The following is a 19,741-nucleotide window of genomic DNA, read 5'->3' as shown; positions in this document are numbered from 1 at the left end:
ATGCTGGGGTTGATAACTTATGGAACACCCATCATAATCGGGAATCACAAAAACAGGTGTAATGAGATCACATTCTATCCAAATTTATAGAAGCTGTGTGACTCTAACCCACTGCAGAGATGGGAAGAAACGATTGGTTGTCAACAGCCTTACACCATCTACAAGAGTGTGTCTTAATGTTTCGAAGTCAAGTACTTCTTGCTCAAAAAACATGAAGAACCGCAAAGCTATAATCCCATACAGTGGGGCTCCAAATGATAGTACAACCTGAGTATCTTCTAGAGATATGGTATGCATTAATTGGCAGGTCTGGTGCCATCACCCAATATATAAAGTTCATATCACTTCCCTTTTCTCAGAATGTAAATGAAATCTAAAAAATAAACTAATTTGGTATCGCCAGAACCTGAGATCTACTCAAAGCACTCTGGAGGAGATTCAGTGACAGCAGTAAAATACACAAGGGTAAGAAGATTTGCGCTGTCACAAAATGCCGTCCGAGATTGTTGCTAATCAATAATCTAGGTAATCACACCCCAATATTTTATTACCCATAATCCATTACAAGTGACAGCAGTAATACCAGACATCATGATTGCAAGTGACAAACTAGAAAGAAAACTATGGTTTTCACCAGTTTCCTTTTAAAGGATGCAAAGTTCCTAAAATAAATATGTATTATTGCAACATTTATATTCGTTTGATCATTTTACAGTCTCAGAAATCTTATCTTTTACAGTGATTTTTATTTACTAAAACTGTCATCCTGAAAGTGTTTTTGTACAAGTAAACATAGTATAAATGTAATTTATAGTGTTTTTCATAGTTTGATCTGGAGAAACTGCTTTACTTTATACAATAAATGCTTGATTTCTTGTTTAGTTTTTCCTACAAATTGCCATTTTATTTGTATATTGTAAACTATTTGGATGTGTTTATATTTATTTTAATTATAGACTTTAAAAAAAATTATAAAAAATGTTTTTACTCCCTTTCAATTTAGCCACACACAAAATAGACAAATGTAAGTTTAATTTGCTAATATTTCACCTAAATCCTACCACATACAGTCGCTCTATAGTACCACAGCAACATAAAAGTGCAATTTATTAGTTCTCATATAATGGGATCAGCCATATCAGTGCATATACAGAATTATAGTGCTAGCTAGAGGAGCCAGATTGCCCTTGAACCAATGTCCACAACATGCTCCCAGTAATAAATTATGGCTTCAGTCCTATTACCAACAAATGAAGTCATGCCAGGGAGGCTGTCATGAAAAAAATAAATTCTACTCCAAAATCCATGAGTATGAAAGCATTAAAATACTCTTTACTCTCATTTACATGGTGCTGTTTATTACACTATTTTTTTCAGTGCCGAGAAAAAAGCCACATGTGAATCCTTGGGCATTTCATCCTGGAAACATGAAGTGAAATCAGTAAAAGAAAAGTAATGCACAAAACAGTTTTTTTAAAAAAAAAAAAAAACTCTTTAATTTCCATTCCAGATTTTTCTGCCATAAAAAAAACTTTATGTGATTATACACTCTGGATATTTTTAGATGTATTTTTCTACCCCTTTGCCACTTGCTTTTTTTTTTTTTTTCAATCCATATGTAATATATTGTCGGCAGTAGTGGGGCGATGCTGCGGGCCCCGTCCTCTCAGAAGGGTTGCTGATTCAGGAGGACTGGGGTGGTGGGGGCAGTGGGAGTGGGGCAATTCTGCGAGCCCCGTCCTCAGGCCCTTCGGGGGGCTTCGGGAAAATGGCCGCCAGACCATGCGCAGATTGAGATCTCGGGAGACAAGATCTCATCTCTCAAGATCTTGATCTACACATGCGCCGCCTCCGGCGGCCATTTTCCCGAGGCCCACCACAGGGCTTTGTACGGTAGAGGGGACCTCCGCTGACCGCCGACTTCTGAGGATGGGGCCCACAGCATCGCTCCTCTCCCGCCACCGCCCCAGTCCTCCTGAATTAGCGACCCTTCTGAGAGGACGGCGCCCACAGCCCACTTCTGCTGCAGTCGCCGCCGACCTCTTGAAGCAGTGACCCTGGCTCCTGTAAACCCCGCTCCACCGCCGCTGTCCCCCAGGTAAAACAGATTATAAGTAGCACCATTTTATTTAAAAAAACATTTTTTCTATTTTCCACCCCAAAATTTGGGGTGCGTCTTATAGTGCAGTGCGTCTTATAATCCGCAAAATATGGTTCATTTATTACCGTATTTTTCGGACTATAAGACGCACCGGACCATAAGATGCACCTAGGTTTTAGAGGAGGATAATAAAAAAAAATAAAAATTTAAGCATGGTCATGATGCACTTTTAAGGGGAAGGGGGTCTTCTGCTGACACTGGTATAGGGGTAATCTCCCCCAATTCTGACAATATCTCCCATCCTGGTATATATGCTGCCCCCCTTTCTTTTATATGTGGTCCCCATCCCCATCCTGGTATGCCTGGCATCCCTCCATCCTGGTATGCATGGCACCCCTCATCCTTAGCCTGGTATGCAGGCACCCCCAATCTCTATCCTGGTATGCATGGCACCCATCATCCCTATCCTGGTATGCATGACACCCCTCATCCCTGTCCTGGTATGCATGGCACCCCTCATCCCTGTCCTGGTATGCATGGCACCCCTCATCCCTGTCCTGGTATGCATGGCACCCCTCATCCCTGTCCTGGTATGCATGGCACCCCTAATCCCTGTCCTGGTATGCATGGCACCCATCATCCCTATCCTGGTATGCATGGCACCCCTCATCCCTGTCCTGGTATGCATGGCACCCCTCATCCCTGTCCTGGTATGCTTGGCACCCCTAATCCCTGTCCTGATATGCATGGCACCCCTAATCCCTGTCCTAGTATGCATGGTCCCCCTAATCCCTATCAGGCTGCACATTAAAAAAAAATAAACCCTCACCTTTCTTCTCTCCTCCAGCGCTGCATCCTGTCTGCCTGCACTGATCTCCCCATGTGAGCCGCGCATGACGTCCCTGCCATGCGCTGCTCACAAGGAGAGATCAGCTGCCGGAAGTCACTGCTCCCCACGCCGGGTCTGTGTGCACGGGGAGCAGTGACTTCACTCTCCTTCATAGCTGGCACACAGCGGAGCCGCGCTGCGGCTGCTGCGCCTGCCGGCTATCTCCTGTGCCCGCTCATTAAAGGGCATGAATATTCACCCCCTCCCCACGCCCATGGGCGTGGAGAGAGGTTGAATATTCATGCCCTTTGGGCACAGGAGATCGCCGGCAGCAGCAGGAGCCGTAGAGCCGCTACACTGTATATCGTTATTAAGGAGCATGAATAGTCAGTGCTTCCCATGCCCATGGGCGTGGGGAGCAGTGAATATTCATTTTCTTTAGCAGCGGGGACAGTGTAGGCTGCAGCAGGCGACTGCTGCCTCCTGTGCCCCGCTCCTCCACCCATACCGCTCCCCCAACACCACACATAAATATACACTCCCCCCAACATTTGAACCATAAGACGCACCCCCCATTTTCCTCCAAAATTTTGGAGGAAAAAAGTGCGTCTTATGGTCCGAAAAATACGGTAATTACATTTTATTTATTATTAATTATAACATTTCACTAAAAGCATTTTCTGTTTTGTTTTGAAGGGGGGTGAAGAAGTTTTATTAAAGATTACAGCTTATGTCCATTATGTTGACTTTTGCATGATCTGTATATGAGTATAATTCCAATTATGCACACATATGCTAATAAACCTTTTTTTAAAAAAAAAAGTTGAAATGATGCACATTGTCTTATGAAGAAATGTTCACAGCGGTGACGAATATTTGATAGAAAAGGCAACATTGTCGCATGTAAAAGTAGTTTGAATCATAAACATTTAGACTGTCAAACCATTCTGTTTTCCAAGTTAGAAAGAGGATTGTCTGGAGGTGATCTTTTACATCCATCCCAGTTGTTACTGCATATTTTCACCCTGGAACACTATTTTATACTTTTTGTGTAAATTATTAACTGTAAAATGTATTCAAAGATTAGAAGAGAACCAACGACCAACTATAATTATTCCAGACATCCTTCAACAGTTTATAGAAACTTTTATAACAGTGCCCTAGTAAAATATTAAAAAAGGTCTGTATTGTTACCACCATATCGGTATGCAGCATCTGCCAGAGTCCTATGAACTGATGAACTGCCATAAAATTTGCCTATTCGCAAAGATACATAAAAAAACTTTCCTGAAGTTTTTGCCGTGAATCTAACAAGCTCCCCTGAGATGTGAACACGGGCAAACTGAGATCCTGCTGCCATCTTATCCAAGGGACGCAGTAAATAATCCCAGTGTACTGCAATACCTCACATCAAAACATCGAGACAATAAAGTCCATTATGATCTAAAGTAAAAGTAAAAAAAAATAGGATTTCCTTTGAGTAAAGTTTTAAGTAATACAGGTTCAAACAAAGTACAGCCAAAACTTTAAATTAAGGCCAACAAGTGTACATCTCGATTCAATAGAGATTTTCATGTGTGAAATACCCCTCCTGCCTTACTCTATTTTTACTTTTCATAGTTGCAAACAGTTTTGAAACAACATCATTCACTTGTCTGAACTTGAACAACAGCTAAAAAAATCTTAAAAATAATATGGGTTAATTTACATATGTGTTACAGGGGAATTATAACAATAATATATCAATACTTTGCAAAAATAAATTGCATTTTTCAGCACTGTCATTTATTGTGTTATATTGGTACTAGCTATTGGACCCGTTCTACGCCCGGGTGGCGAGCATTTTTATTGGTATATGGTCTCCCATGCTGGTATGTGCTGCCCCCCTCCTGGTATTTGTGCTTCCCCCATCCTGTCCCCACCATCCTATCCTGGTATGCATGGCACCCCTCATCCCAATCATGTTATGCATGGCATCCCTCATCCCTATCCTGGTATGCATGGCACCCCTCATCCCCAATCCTGGTATTCATGGTCCCCCCACATCCCTATCCTGGTATTCATGGTCCCCCCACATCCCTAATCCTGGTATGCATGGCTCCCTCATCCCAATCCTAGTATGTATGGCACCCCTTATTCCAAATCTGGTATACATTGCACACCTCATCCCAATCCTGGAATGCTTGGCCCCCTTATCCCAAATTTGGTATACATGGCACCCCTAATCCCCAATCCTGGTATGCATGGCACTTCTCATCCCCAATCCTGGTATGTATGACACCCCTCATCCCCGAATCCTGACATGTATGGTACCAAATCCCTCATCCTGGTATGCATGGCACCAATCCTGGTATGCATGGCACCCCATCCCTCATCCTGGTATGCATGGTAACCCTCATCCCTATTCTGGTATGTATGGCACCCCTCATTCCCCAGTCCTGGTATGTATGGCACCCCATCCCTCATCCTGGTATGCATGGTACCCCTTATCCCTATTCTGGTATGTATGGCACCCCTCATCCCCCAATCCTGGTATGTAAGGCCTCCTCATCCCCCATTCCTGGTATGTATGGCACCCTTCATCCCTTTCATGCTGCACACACATACAAAAAAATAAACACTTATACTCACCTTTCTTCCCTGTGCTTCAGCGCTGCTGTGTCCTGTCCTGCCGGAGGGCGGGGGAGAAGTGTGGCACCGGAGTACGCGCATGCCCGGCGCCATTTTGCTGAAGACACACTGCAAATGTGTCTTCAGTAAAATGGCGCCGGATAGCGCTATGCGCATGCGCCAATTCCGACGGCTCACTCCTGCCCCGGTCTCCGGTGAAGAAAGGCGCCGTGGCAACGCTCCTCCCGGTCAGGTAAGTATGTAAGTATGGCGCCCAAGATCGCCGTATGCGTTCAGTGTCTACGCATACCATGATATCCAGCGCCATACACACTCCTCTTACCTGTTACGGCTCCATGCGTGCTTCTGTCTGGAGCCAGACTGCGCAGGCGTGTCGCGCTTGTGCAGTCTATAAAGGCTTCAGACAGAGACACGCATCTCCCGTTATAGTATAGATATGTGCAATAATTATTTTCTTCTCAGAAATGCTGAAAAATCCTTTAGGTCAGGTTCACACTTTTAGGGCTCATACTCATCTGCGAGAAAACGGACGAGTGCGATCCGATAAAAAAATCGGATTGCACTCTGACAAATGTTATTCTATGAGTTACAGCTCATCTGCGATTTTTTTCTTTTTTCTGTTGAAATCGGACTGAGAAAAAAAATCGCAGCATGTTGCGATTTGCCCCGTGTTTTGGACGAGACTCGCCAATGCAAGTCAATGGGTTTCAGAAAAAAAATGAACGGCATACGGACCACCCGTATGCCATCCGATTTTTACGGATACATTACCATTCTGTAGCACAGAACACTGTAAATGGTCCTGTAAATGATTGTAGAATAATAGTTGCAGAGAAGAAAACGCATTGCATACGAATGTCATACCCATGTCATACGAATGCTAGGTGTGAAAAATCGCATTGTCCTCGCATGAAAATCGCATGACACTTTCATGACACACATTTCAGATATCAGAACTTTTTTTTCACACATATGGGTATGAGCCCTTAGATTGTAATGCACACTTCATGCATACTAATCACTGTGCTCAGTCATATTTAAGGTTTTATAGGCTTTTCGTACAATTTTAAGAATTGTGTGGGAAACAATGATAAGCAGTCATGGACAAAAGTTTTGAGACACACAAATTTTGGTTTAACCCCTTTCTGTCCATGGTGTACTAATACGTATCTGTGCCCTGGGCCTTATGGGCCTGATACGTATTAGTACGCCTTGCTGATTTCGCCTGCACACAAGCGGTGCGGGCGAGATCGCCGCTGGGTGTCAGTTGATGGTCACAGCTGACACCCAGTGCTATGTGCAGGGAGTAGTGATGAGTGAGCATGCTCGCTACTGCTCGGTGCTCGCCCGAGCATCTCACTGCTTGAGATGCTCGGCGCTCGCTGAGTATTTCCGGGGTTACTCGGCGGGAGCTCGGGTCCACTCCGTGCATGTTTAGCACTCTTTAAAGAGCCACTGAACATGCAGGGATTGTCTGCCACTCACTGTAATGCCGCAGCTGTATTGGTGGTGGCATTACAGTGATTGACTGGCCTCATAGCGTCATCGGGTCTATATCAGATCTGGCGCCGCCATGCTCGTCAGAGTCACTCCGGAATCAGACAGTGTAGGGAGAGGTGCTGCGGAGCTAGGGAGAGATTTGCTTGTTTCTAGTTAGTATAGATGTACCAAACTATATTAGAGAGACATATCTGACGCGCCCCTGGGCCTGTGTCGCGCTGCGTTGCGCACGCGGGAGCTTACCCGGAGCCGGATCTCTTGAGGGTTGTAGTCTCGTGGCGGTGATCCGGTCCGTGCCCAGGGAGTCAGACTAAGTGGCGCTGTATCAGCGGTAGATGATGGACGACTACGCCACCCGTTGAATGCAGCTATGGAGCTGCCGCTGCAGGGCAGACCGCTGAGGCCGGTGGAAGGATGGTGCAGCGTGGATGGTATAACCCCCAACGGGAGGGGTATGGCCTCAGGGCAGCCGACGTGGATGATGGGGGTAGCAGGAACCACTCAGAGACGATGCGGTGTAGTTCAGGGTCTTTACTGGTGACAAAGATAGACCCTCCCGGAGTACTGGCTAGCGGTTGGGGCCTGGTCAGTCCTTGAGCAGATGGGATCTCCCCTGGCCAGGCGGAGTTGTAGGCCTCCCAAACTAACGATACTCTTCTGGCTACCTTGCTAGAAGCGAGTATAAGTAGCCCACGTCCCTGAGTGTACCGTGTGGTGCTCACCCGTATGGCCGGTGACTCGGGGCCTTCTAGTAGCTTCCGCTCCACGATGGCGGTGCTGGTCCCATGCGTGTGACCGTGCCTTCGGGTTTCTTGGCCAGAGGACCTGAAATCCCCTGCCTGACGGATTCTGCTGCTGGGTAGGAGTTAGTCCCCACAGCCTCGGACTCCGGGTCCGGTAAGAAATCTTCTCAGTCAGGGCGAGCTCTGCAGCTGCCAGCCCCTGACTCTTTGTAACACTGCTCCCACAGAGCTCCTGTTGTTTCTTCCTATGCTGCTTCTCTTCTCTACTTCTGGCATGGCCCAGGAGCTGGGCCCAGCCGGAGCCACAACTCCCTGTCAGTCCTCCTGGCTGAACTCTCCCTCTCAACTCTCTAACCCTGCCTCAGCCCCAGGTTTATACAGGGGAAGTTCTTCCCCTCCCAGGACTGGGCAGGAGGTGTGGCATGCATAGGATTCCTGACCAAGAGACCTCCCACCTGCTCTCAGACATAACATTGCTTGTTACTGTGGAAACCAGACCCCTGGGGTGCCACATTCCCCCCTAGTGAAATTTAGTACTCCGGGACTAAACATATTTTTAGAAAAACATAACAAGGTATAAACAATAATAATACAATAAGAAAAACACATAAAGATGGTTACGGCGTGTCCGCAACCGGGTGCAGTCTTTGAAGAAAAGCAAGGTGTCCATTTCACCAAAACAGGGAGACGTAACCAGGTCGGGGTCTGTCCTCCCCGAGTCCTTAACAGTCTTTTAGTCCATCCTGGGTTACGCTCCACTAACTGTACAAAGGATTCCCGGTAAATCCACCAAGGACTCCTATAAATTACTAGAAACACATAATTATTTACAGGATATGGCCGCTCTCAGTCCTCGGCCAGTGGGGATAAGGATTGGCTGCTCACAGTCCTCAGCCTGGTAAGGGATAGGAGATGGCTGCTCACAGTCCTCAGCCTGGTAAGGGATAGGGACACACGGGGAACAATTCACTAATCCCAACGGGGACCATATTTTAATTAGCAGCAGTCCTTGTACCCTTACGGGTAACTATTTACAGCTCTTTATTCACGCTACTTCCCTTCAGTAGCTATGTCCTCTTTGTGCTCCCTCCTGAGGGTAGTCCTCAGACCCGTCCGGGTCCTCTTGGCTTTCCTCGTATTGGTAGTACTGCAGCTCCTCCTCGGTTAGCTGGGTTAGTATCTCTGCGACAGTCCTCCTCCCAGGTGGCCAGGACTTTACCTCCCTTTGGGCTGCCCCGGTTAATTGGGCCACCAGGATGCTCACTTTTTGCTCCTCTGTGAGGGGGTACACCTGGAAGAGGCTATCCAACTTTTCTCTAAAGTCATGCAGGGTATGTGACTCCCCTGAGTACTGGGGTAGCCAGGCTGCCCCCGGGATATAGGGCATGGTGAAAGGCATGACCGCAACGGCGGTGGCGCTGGCAGGGGTTGAAGCGGTGAAGCTCTCCTCCGTATCCGACATCCTTCTCCCCCCTAGTGGACCGTGGCCTACCTTGCGATGATCCTCTTCCGTAGGCCGCGGCTCCGCAGTGGATCGTCAGGGTTGAGGACCTTCCGTCGCGCTCCTGTGACGTCGGCGTCTGCTGGGCTCCTTCCAGGACCTTACGCAACGTCCGGACGTGAGGCGGGGCTTCAGTTCTCGCGCGCTTTCGGAGACCACGCCCCTCTTCTTCCCGCGCGGCGTCCTCAAGATGGCGTCCAATGGCGGGAAAACTCCACGTGTGGCGGGAAAAAGGCTGAAGATGGCGCCGGATGGCGGGAAAACTCCACCGATGGCGGGAAGGAAGCGGAAGATGGCGCCGGATGGCGGGAATCTTCACCACAGGTAAGTTTGAACAGTCTTTTTCAGGCACGCAGTACCCGGTGGTTGCGGGCACGAGATCCTGCCGACTACACCAAAAGTTGACGCACCCCTGGGCCTGTGTCGCGCTGCGTTGCGCACGCGGGAGCTTACCCGGAGCCGGATCTCTTGAGGGTTGTAGTCTCGTGGCGGTGATCCGGTCCGTGCCCAGGGAGTCAGACTAAGTGGCGCTGTATCAGCGGTAGATGATGGACGACTACGCCACCCGTTGAATGCAGCTATGGAGCTGCCGCTGAAGGGCAGACCGCTGAGGCCGGTGGAAGGATGGTGCAGCGTGGATGGTATAACCCCCAACGGGAGGGGTATGGCCTCAGGGCAGCCGACGTGGATGATGGGGGTAGCAGGAACCACTCAGAGACGATGCGGTGTAGTTCAGGGTCTTTACTGGTGACAAAGATAGACCCTCCCGGAGTACTGGCTAGCGGTTGGGGCCTGGTCAGTCCTTGAGCAGATGGGATCTCCCCTGGCCAGGCGGAGTTGTAGGCCTCCCAAACTAACGATACTCTTCTGGCTACCTTGCTAGAAGCGAGTATAAGTAGCCCACGTCCCTGAGTGTACCGTGTGGTGCTCACCCGTATGGCCGGTGACTCGGGGCCTTCTAGTAGCTTCCGCTCCACGATGGCGGTGCTGGTCCCATGCGTGTGACCGTGCCTTCGGGTTTCTTGGCCAGAGGACCTGAAATCCCCTGCCTGACGGATTCTGCTGCTGGGTAGGAGTTAGTCCCCAAAGCCTCGGACTCCGGGTCCGGTAAGAAATCTTCTCAGTCAGGACGAGCTCTGCAGCTGCCAGCCCCTGACTCTTTGTAACACTGCTCCCACAGAGCTCCTGTTGTTTCTTCCTATGCTGCTTCTCTTCTCTACTTCTGGCATGGCCCAGGAGCTGGGCCCAGCCGGAGCCACAGCTCCCTGTCAGCCCTCCTGGCTGAACTCTCCCTCTCAACTCTCTAACCCTGCCTCAGCCCCAGGTTTATACAGGGGAAGTTCTTCCCCTCCCAGGACTAGGCAGGAGGTGTGGCATGCATAGGATTCCTGACCAAGAGACCTCCCACCTGCTCTCAGACATAACATTGCTTGTTACTGTGGAAACCAGACCCCTGGGGTGCCACATATCCATCTCAACAAACAGTCCTTCTGAGGACTAATCCATCAGCAGAGATATCAGGCAGGCAGTGTATATAGGCAGGCAGGGTATATAGCAGACGGCAGTGCATATAGCACAAGAGGCTCCATTCCAGTTTTGTCTGCTGCTGCTGCTGCTGTTAGATATTTCTAGAAATAGGCCCAGGTCTCAGGGGCCAGAAATATCTTTTTTTGGGATCTTAATCCTCATTATTTGCTTAAAAAGCAATCCCGAGAATGCAGTTTTTCTGCACCATTTGCTTGTTGGCACTGCAGAATACAGCCAGGTCCTTTCCATATTACAGCGCTAAAAATCCAGCTATTTAAAACCGTTTTTCTCCATCACACGGATCACATGTACGTTTTCAGAAAATACTGCCATTTCTGGCCTCCATTAAACATTTGTTTCAGTGTGTCAGTGAACCTATTGACACCAGTTTGCTATTCAAAATAGTTACCTACAGGCCAGCTATTTAAAACTGTGGTTTGTCCGTCACACGGATCACATATAAGTTCGCTCCAAATTCAGCCATTTGTAGTGAGCGTGGAAGGTATTGTCCTCCATTTAAAATGGGCAAGGCACGTGGCAAGGGACGGAGAACTGGACGTGATGGTGATGGTGCATGTAGAGGCCGAGGCTGTGAGTAAGCTGAAATTGTTACACAACAAACACCCACATCTTCTCGCTCGACCTTCCTGTCCCAATTAATAGGGGACCGAAGAACACCACTATTGAACACAGAGCAGTGTGAAAAGGTTATTGGTTGGATAGCAGATAATGCTTCCAGTCACTAAGCCACCACCACCACCACCTTGTCTTCCACATGGTCAAGTCTCAGTAGCTGTGAGTCTGGACTGCATATTCCTCACCCTGATCCTCCTTCCTCCCACCATGCCGAGTGCCCAGAGACAACTGATCCCACACTTGGACATTCCGAAGAGCTGTTCACTTTTCCATTTATAGATGCGGGCCTCTCGCCTGGTCCACTTGAAGCGGGGCAAGAGGCCATCGCATGTAGCGATGTCCAAAAATTTGAGCAGCCACGGTCACATGAAGGCGATGGTGGGAAAGTGTCACAAGAGGTGGACGATGATGAGACACAATTGCCAGAAAGTCAGGAGGAGGACTAGGATGCGGAAGTGGAAGACAATGTGGTGGATGATATAGTAACTGACCCAACCTGGCAGGAGGACAGGCAGAGCGAGGAGAACAGCACACAAGGGTAGGGAGGCAGAGCACCCCAACAGGCAGGAAGAAGCAATGTGGTGGCCGCAGACAGAAGGCAGGCAACCGTTCCTCGTAACACCAACACACAGGAAGTTGCCTGTACAACTGTTAAGCCTTCCCGAGTCTGGTTGTTTTTTAAAGACTCTGCTTCAAAAAGGCCATTTGCACCACCTGCCAGGCCAGCATCAGCAGGGGTGGCAAAACTACCAGCCTGACCACCACCCGCATGATCAGGCACATGGGCGTACCCACAGTGGGACGGGGGGGGGGGACTGCCACCCCCCCTAGAAGCAGGGACGCACGGTGCACACCAGGGCCAGCGCCTCCCCCTCGTTTGCTCAGGGCCCCGGCAGAATACTTACCCTCCCCGTGCCTCCGCAGCAGCTCCTGCATCATCCGCGGCTGCTGCACTGTGACGTCTCAGGTCAGAGGGCGCGGTGACTTCTTTACACCGCGCTCTCTCCTGAGCAGTCACAGCGCAGAGCGGGAAGACGCCGGCGATGCTGAGGAGTCTGGAGCAGCGGCAGCAGGTGAGAAGTGAGGTGAGTATTTGATTTTTTTTTTTATTGTATGGAGGCATGGGGCATTATAGGGGGGGGGTGACATCCTGCATGGGGCATTATATGGGGGAGTGACATCCTGCATGGGGCATTATACGGGAGGGGGGGTGACATCCTGCATGGGGCATTATAAGGGAGGGGGGTGTGACTTCCTGCATGGGGCATTATAAGGGAGGGGGGGTGACATCCTGCATGGGGAATTATAAGGGGGGGGTGACATCCAGCATGGGGCATTATAAGGGAGGGTGTGTGTGTGACATCCTGCATGGGGCATTATAAGGGAGGGGGGTGACATCCTGCATGGTGCATTATAAGGGAGGGGGGGTGTGACATTCTGCATGGGGCATTATAAGGGAGGGAGGAAGTGTGACATCCTGCATGGGGCATTATATGGGGGGGTGACATCCTGCATGGGTCATTATAAGGGGGGGTGACATCCTGCATGGGGCATTATAAGGGAGGGGGGTGACATCCTGCATGGGACATTATAAGGGAGGGGGGGTGACATCCTGCATGGGGCATTATAAGGGAGGGGGTGTGTGTGACATCCTGCATGGGGCATTATCAGAGGGGTGACATCCTGCATGGGGTATTACAAGGGGGGGTGACATCCTGCATGGGGCATTATAAGGGCAGGGGGGTTGACATCCTGCATGGGGCATTATAAGGGAGGGGGGGTGTGACATCCTGCATGGGGCATTATAAGGGAGGGGGGGTGACTTCCTGCATGGGGCATTATAAAGGAGGGGGGGTGACATCCTGCATGGGGCATTATAAGGGAAGGGGGGTGACATCCTGCATGGGGCATTATAAGGGAGGGGGGGTGGGTGACATCCTGCATGGGGCATTATAAGGAAGGGGGGTGTGTGGCATCCTGCATGGGGCATTATATGGGGGGGAACAGCCTGCATGGGGCATTATGTGGGGGGAACAGCCTGCGTGGGGCATTATGTGGGGGGGTGACAGCCTGCATGAGGCATTATATGTGGGGAACAGCCTGCATGGAGCGTTATATGGGGGCCAATATTCTGTATGGAGCGTTATATGGGGGCCAGTATTCTGTATGGAGCGTTATATGTGGGCCAGTATCCTGTATGGAGCATTATATGGGGGTCAGTATCCTGTATGGAGCGTTATATGGGAGACAGTATTCTGTATGGAGCGTTATATGGGGGCCAGTATCCTGTATGAAGTGTTATATGGGGGCCAGTATCCTGCATGGAGCGTTATATGGGGGCCAGTATTCTGTAGGGAGCGTTATATGGGGGCCAGTATCCTGCATGGAGTGTTATATGGGAGCCAGTATTCTGTATGGAGCGTTATACGGGGGCCAGTATTCTGTATGGAGCGTTATATGGGGGCCAGTATCCTGTATGGAGCGTTATATGGGGCCAGTGTCCTGTAAGGGGCATTTTATGGGGGCCAGTATACTGTGTGGAGTGATTCGCCGGTTTCTGAGCTATTGTGGAATTTACAATAGATATCGGTCATGTAATGTAAGAAGTGAAATCTTTGCATTGTACTATATATATATATATTTCTCTTCGGTATCTGTGACCATGGCTTGCCCCCCCCCTAGTTTCGATCCTGGGTACGCCCATGATCAGGCACATGGCAGCAAATCACCTGACTTTGTGGGCCGAAACCCAGGGTCCAAGAACAGTGTCTGCGGGTGGCACCACTGCTTCTTCCGCTGTTGTGCATGCAAGTCAATCCCCTGTCCATGGTGCATGTGAAGATGCCTCCTGCCCTGCACCTGTCATTGCACACTCTCAAGTAGCAGCAACAGGAAGCACGTCCACGTCCTTGTCCCAGTGCAGTGTTCAGTTGTCCATACCCCAGTCCTTGGAACACAAGCGCAAATACGCAGCCAACGCCCCACAGGCCACACTACTAAATTTCCACATTTCGCGACTGCTTGAGCCCGATGATGGCGGCGGCCGTTCCTCGGTACTCGGTCCCCAGCCACCACTATTTCTCTTGGTGTGCCGTCCCCACATTACACAAACACATGTCCCAAAACATTAGCCGTGCCTTCAACAATGCAGTTACCAGGAAAGTTCACCCAACCACGGACATGTGGACAAGTGCTTGTGAGCATGGACGGTACATCTCGCTGTTGGCACACTGGGTTAACATAGTGGAAGCCAGGACCCAGTCGGACCTGGGCACAGAACATGTCCTCCCGACGCAAGGAATGCAGGCCCTAGGTCAATCAGGGTTGCCCCCACAGTCTACAGCTCCTGAACCTCATCCTCCTCAGCATCCTCCTCCTCTTCAGCCTCCATCTCCGAAATGACCACATCAGTCACAAGCTGGAAGCACTGCAGCACTGCCTTGGCCAAGCGGCAACAGGCTGTGTTGAAGTTAATATGTTTAGGTGACAAACCGCACAATGCTGAAGAGTTGTGGACAGCTCTGAAAGAGCAGGCAGATCTGTAGCTCACTCCACTGAACTTACTGCCAGGCATGGTCCTGTGTGACAAAGGCCAGAACCTGGTGGCGGCTCTGAGGCGAGGCGAGCTCACACACATACCATGCCTGGCCCATGTGCTTAACCTCGTGGTTCAGCGATTTCTCAAATCCTACCCGGAGCTGCCTTATCTGCTTGTTAAAGTACGCAGCCTGTGTGCCCATTTTAGAAAGTCACCTACAGCTTCCACCGCCCTTGCCATGTTTCAGCAGTGTTTGCAGCTTCCGGCTCACAGACTGGTGTGTGATGTCGCCACGTGTTGGAACTCTACACTGCAGATGTTGGGAAAGATTTGTGAGCAGAAGAGGGCAGTTGTTGAGTACCAGCATCAACAAGGCCGTCGGTATTCAGTTCAGACTCCACACATAAGACCTCAGGAGAGGACATGGATGTCAGACATATGTACCATCCTCCAAAACTTTGAGGACTCCACCAAGATGTTGAGCGGCGATGACGCCATAATTAGCGTCACCATCCCACTTCTCTGTCTTCTGAAATGCTCTCTGCTCACAATCAAAGAGGATGCATCGCAGGTGGAGCATGATGAGATGGAGCAAGGAACCATACAGGGTGATTACACACAGCCCAGCCTCATCTCATCCCAACGTGGATAGGGTGAAAATGAGGAAGAGGAGGAGGAGGAGGAAGAACAGGAGCTAGTTTCATGCGCTATAGATGGTACTACCTGCACAACTCTCATACAGTCTGTTCAGCGTGGATGGCCTGAGGACAGAGAGAAGGAGAGCATGGTCACTCGTCCTCTTGGTGAGGACACAGAAGTCTTGCCTGTTAGCAGTCTGGCACGCATGGCTGAGTTTATGCTACGCTGCCTTTCCTATGACCCTTGCGTTCTCAAAATTTTGGGTGACAGTCATTACTGGTGGTGACACTTCTAGACCTACGCTACAAGGAGAACTTTATATCTCTTATTCCTGAGGTGAACAGGTCTACAAAAATGGGGCAGTACCAGAAGGCCCTTGTTGCGGAACTATTAAAAAAATCCCCATCCGAAAACGCTGGTCATAGTTCGTTGGACAACCAAGGACTACAGGCGAGAGAGACACAACTCCAATCCAGCAGAGGCCGGAGAACACTGTCAAAGTTCTGGGAGAATTTTTTTAGCCCCTCCCATGGCACAGGCCCTGAGGCGAGTGGTACTCTCACAAGGAGTGCAAAGTTTGGGAAGATGGCTGGGTGGCTGGCTGCATACTTACGCTTGCATTCCAAGTAATAGAAAACTAAGCAGATGGTGGTCTCTATCATCATAATGGCCTTACCTCAGCACTATGAACTCTCCTGAAGGCACTATGAACTCTCCCTCCAACCCTGCTGAGAAGCAGCCCTGGCTAAGAAAAGTGTGTGGGAGGGTTCCCGGACACTCTATGGCTGCATTTTTAATGTGGACTGGCTCTGTACCATCCCTGGCCACATTCACCCGTCCACGTGTTTGTGGCTAGGCGGTGCTTCCCAGTAAGTGAACTGGGGAGGGCACGGGTAATGTTGTGGGACCCATGCTTGTGGAAGGCGTAGACGATACCGGGAGAAATAGTGGCGGCTGGGGACCGAGTATGGACACCCGGCCGCCGCTGGCATGAGCTTGTGAAAAGCTTCCACCTCCACGAGCCTAAAAGGCCACATTTCAAGTGAAAGCAGCTTTAGCGGACTTCCTGGGAGAAATGACAGCTGGAGTAGATATGGTTTCATAAGTCCTTTCACCAAGCTAAAAAATATGGCTGTGGTGAAATACAACTCTCAGCAAAAAAAAAAGCTGTGGACTGGCTCCGTACCATCCCTGGCCACATTCACTTGACCACGTGTTTGTGGTTAGGCGGTCCTTCCCAGTAAATGCACTGGGGAGGGCACGGGTAATGTTGTGGGACCGGTGCTTGTGGACACCCGGTGGCTGCCATCATAAGGTTGTGGACAGCTTCCACCTCCACGAGCCTAAAAGGCCACATTTCAAGTGCAAGCAGCTGTCAAAAATTTGGCAGTATAGTATTGCTGCCTGTGGGTGGGTGGGTGAGTGGCTGGCTGCATACTTGCGCTTGGATTCCAAGGAATGGGGTAGGGACAACTGAAAGCTGCACTGGGACAAGGACGTGGATGGTGATAGTTGCAAGTCTGCAACGACAGGTGCATGGCGGGAGGCATCTTCGCATGCGCCCAGGATCACTTATGATGGGCACACTTTTAGGCAGTGACCTCGGAGTCAGAAATCCTTCCAGGAGTCTTCCCCATTCTGTTCCCATGGCTTTTCAGCACTGTATGCATGTGTCTGATGATGTGTCACACACCACATGGCCAGATAAGGTTGTAAAATGTTAAAATGACTGACTGCATTTGTCTTGGTTGAAAGCAATGCAAAAGTGCAAAAATGCATCAAAAACGCTACGCGTGAACATAGCGCAAATTGTGGAGGAGTACTTTTGGTTTTGGTTATTTATTTTCCCTTATATGCAAGTCATTACCCTGGAAAGGATGTTCCTTAACATATTTCCCAGGAAAATCCATTTTGGTTTCATTTTTGTATGTTTTATTGCAAGTCCGTAAAAGTGTCGTAATACCTCTGACAACGTTGTTGACAGCAGTGACCTGCGAGTCAGAAATGCTTCTAGGGGTCTTCCCCATGCTGTTCCCATGTCATTTGAGAACTGTTCCCATCGATTTGGGCAATTTTTAGGCCCTCTGCAGACCGCCAGGGGGAGCCCGCTGAAAAATGTTTGAGTTTCCCATAGACTTGCATTGGGCTCGTTGCTCGGGTCGAGCACCCGAGTATTCCAATGTGCTCGTGTTGGGTGAGGTGGTAGTGTCTCTGCTTCTTTCTTGTTGAAGACGTCCGCATAGGACCAGTAGGGTGCCGGCAGACCAGGTAGAATAGCCGGAGTAGACTGAGGTTGAGCCGGAGAAACGGGAACCAGGCAGGTCTCATGGCAATCCTGCCCTCAATGGAGCACCTCACCAGATCGCCAATTCAGGACGGGTTAATATCTCTGTAGCCAGGGTAGACCAAGGAAGATGGAGTGAGAGAGACCGGACTGCACAAGATAGGAGATCCTCTCCAAGTGCAGAATTCCCACCTGAAGGGTTACAGGTTTTGTGATGAGCAGGATGGTCACCGGAAGGAGTCTCCCATCCACAGAAGCGACTTCCAATGGTTTGGCCAGACGTTTGGTAGGAATCTGATACTGTTCCACAAGGGCCTGAGAAATGAGGTTCCCAGCGGCTCCAGGTTGGCGGTCTCAAAGAAGCGGGTCTCGCCACTGGAAATAGAAACAGATAGAGTCAAGGACGGAGAGGATTTACTCTTGCCTAGGACGACCTCTCCAAGCGGTCCTAGACACTGGAGTTTCCCGGCTTCACCGGGCAGGAACGGATCAGATGCTCCTTACTGCCACAGTAGAAGCAACTCCCTTCGGCTCGGCGCGTCTCCTGGTGAGACCTGACCATCTTGGTTTGGTCAATTTGCATGGGTTCAGGCGAGCATGCTGGTTGGGAGGCAGGTTTCTGGAATACCGGAGCGAGACGAGGAAATCTTCTCTCCCGGGTAGTCTCCTTAACTCGTTCCAAGAAACGGATGTCAATCCGTGTAGCTAGTGACACCAGGTCGTCCAGGGTGGGAGGGATGTCACGACCGGCTAGCTCATCCTTGATTCGTCCGGAAAGACCCTCCCAGAAGGTGGACATCAAGGCCTCGTTGTTCCAGGCAAGCTCAGATGCGATGGTACGGAACTGTATGGCATACTGGCCCACGGTGATATTCCCTTGGCGGAGACGGAGCAGTGAGGAGGCAGTAGAAGTCCTCCATCTGGGCTCATCAAAGACCTTCCGGAAGGCAGTGAGGAAAGCCGGAAGATCGGACACCAGGGGATCCCCTCCCTCCCATAGGGGGTTTAGCCATGCCAATGCTTCCCCAGTGAGGTGAGACATGATGAATGCCACCTTGGCCCGGTCGGAGGAAAACTGATGTGCAAGGAGTTCAAAGTGCAGCATGCACTGGTTTAGAAAACCCCAACATAAGACGGGGTCACCACCAAAACGTGGAGGCGCAGAGAGCCGGGGTCCAGAGCTGGATGCCATGGCACTAGTAGGCTCAGGTGCCGCCGGAGCTGGTGCCGCTCGGCTCGAGACGGACACAGGTGGAATGGACAGCGTGTCCAGGTGGGAGTTGACTGACCGCAGGTAGGTCAGGATAGTTTCCTGTTGGGATCTCTGATGAGAAACCTCCTGGTACAGGTCAGAAAGCGAAGGAGCCTGTGAGGCACCGGGTTCCATGGCCCGTGCAAACTGTTATGGATCCGGGTGGTGGAACCTCTGTGCTGCGGAGCAAGGAGGGTCCAGAGTAGTGTTGAGCCACCCCCGTAGTGTTCGAGTTCGGTTCGGTTCGTCGAACACCCGTGTGTTCGCCGAACTGTTCGTCGAACTGTTCGTCGAACACCTTCGAACACCGTTAAAACCAATGGCAGGCAAACAAAAACACATAGAAACACATAGAAAACACCTTCAAAGGTGTCCAAAAGCTGACAAACTGCTCAGAAGACACAACTAACACATGGAAAAGTGACAAGTACATATAGTCATGCGAAAAGAAAAGAGGTGGAGGAGTAAAAGGAGGGGGAGACACAGATATAGGCATGTCATGCCCTTCTAAAATCCAAAAAGTGAGAAGCCGACACGGCCAGTCCGTTCCTGCCCGTGCC

Source organism: Phyllobates terribilis, unplaced genomic scaffold (genome assembly GCF_046119375.1).
Source record: "Phyllobates terribilis strain yellow unplaced genomic scaffold, ASM4611937v1 Scaffold_9__5_contigs__length_417890890, whole genome shotgun sequence".
NCBI lineage: Eukaryota > Metazoa > Chordata > Amphibia > Anura > Dendrobatidae > Phyllobates > Phyllobates terribilis.
This window is presented reverse-complemented; position numbering follows the sequence as displayed.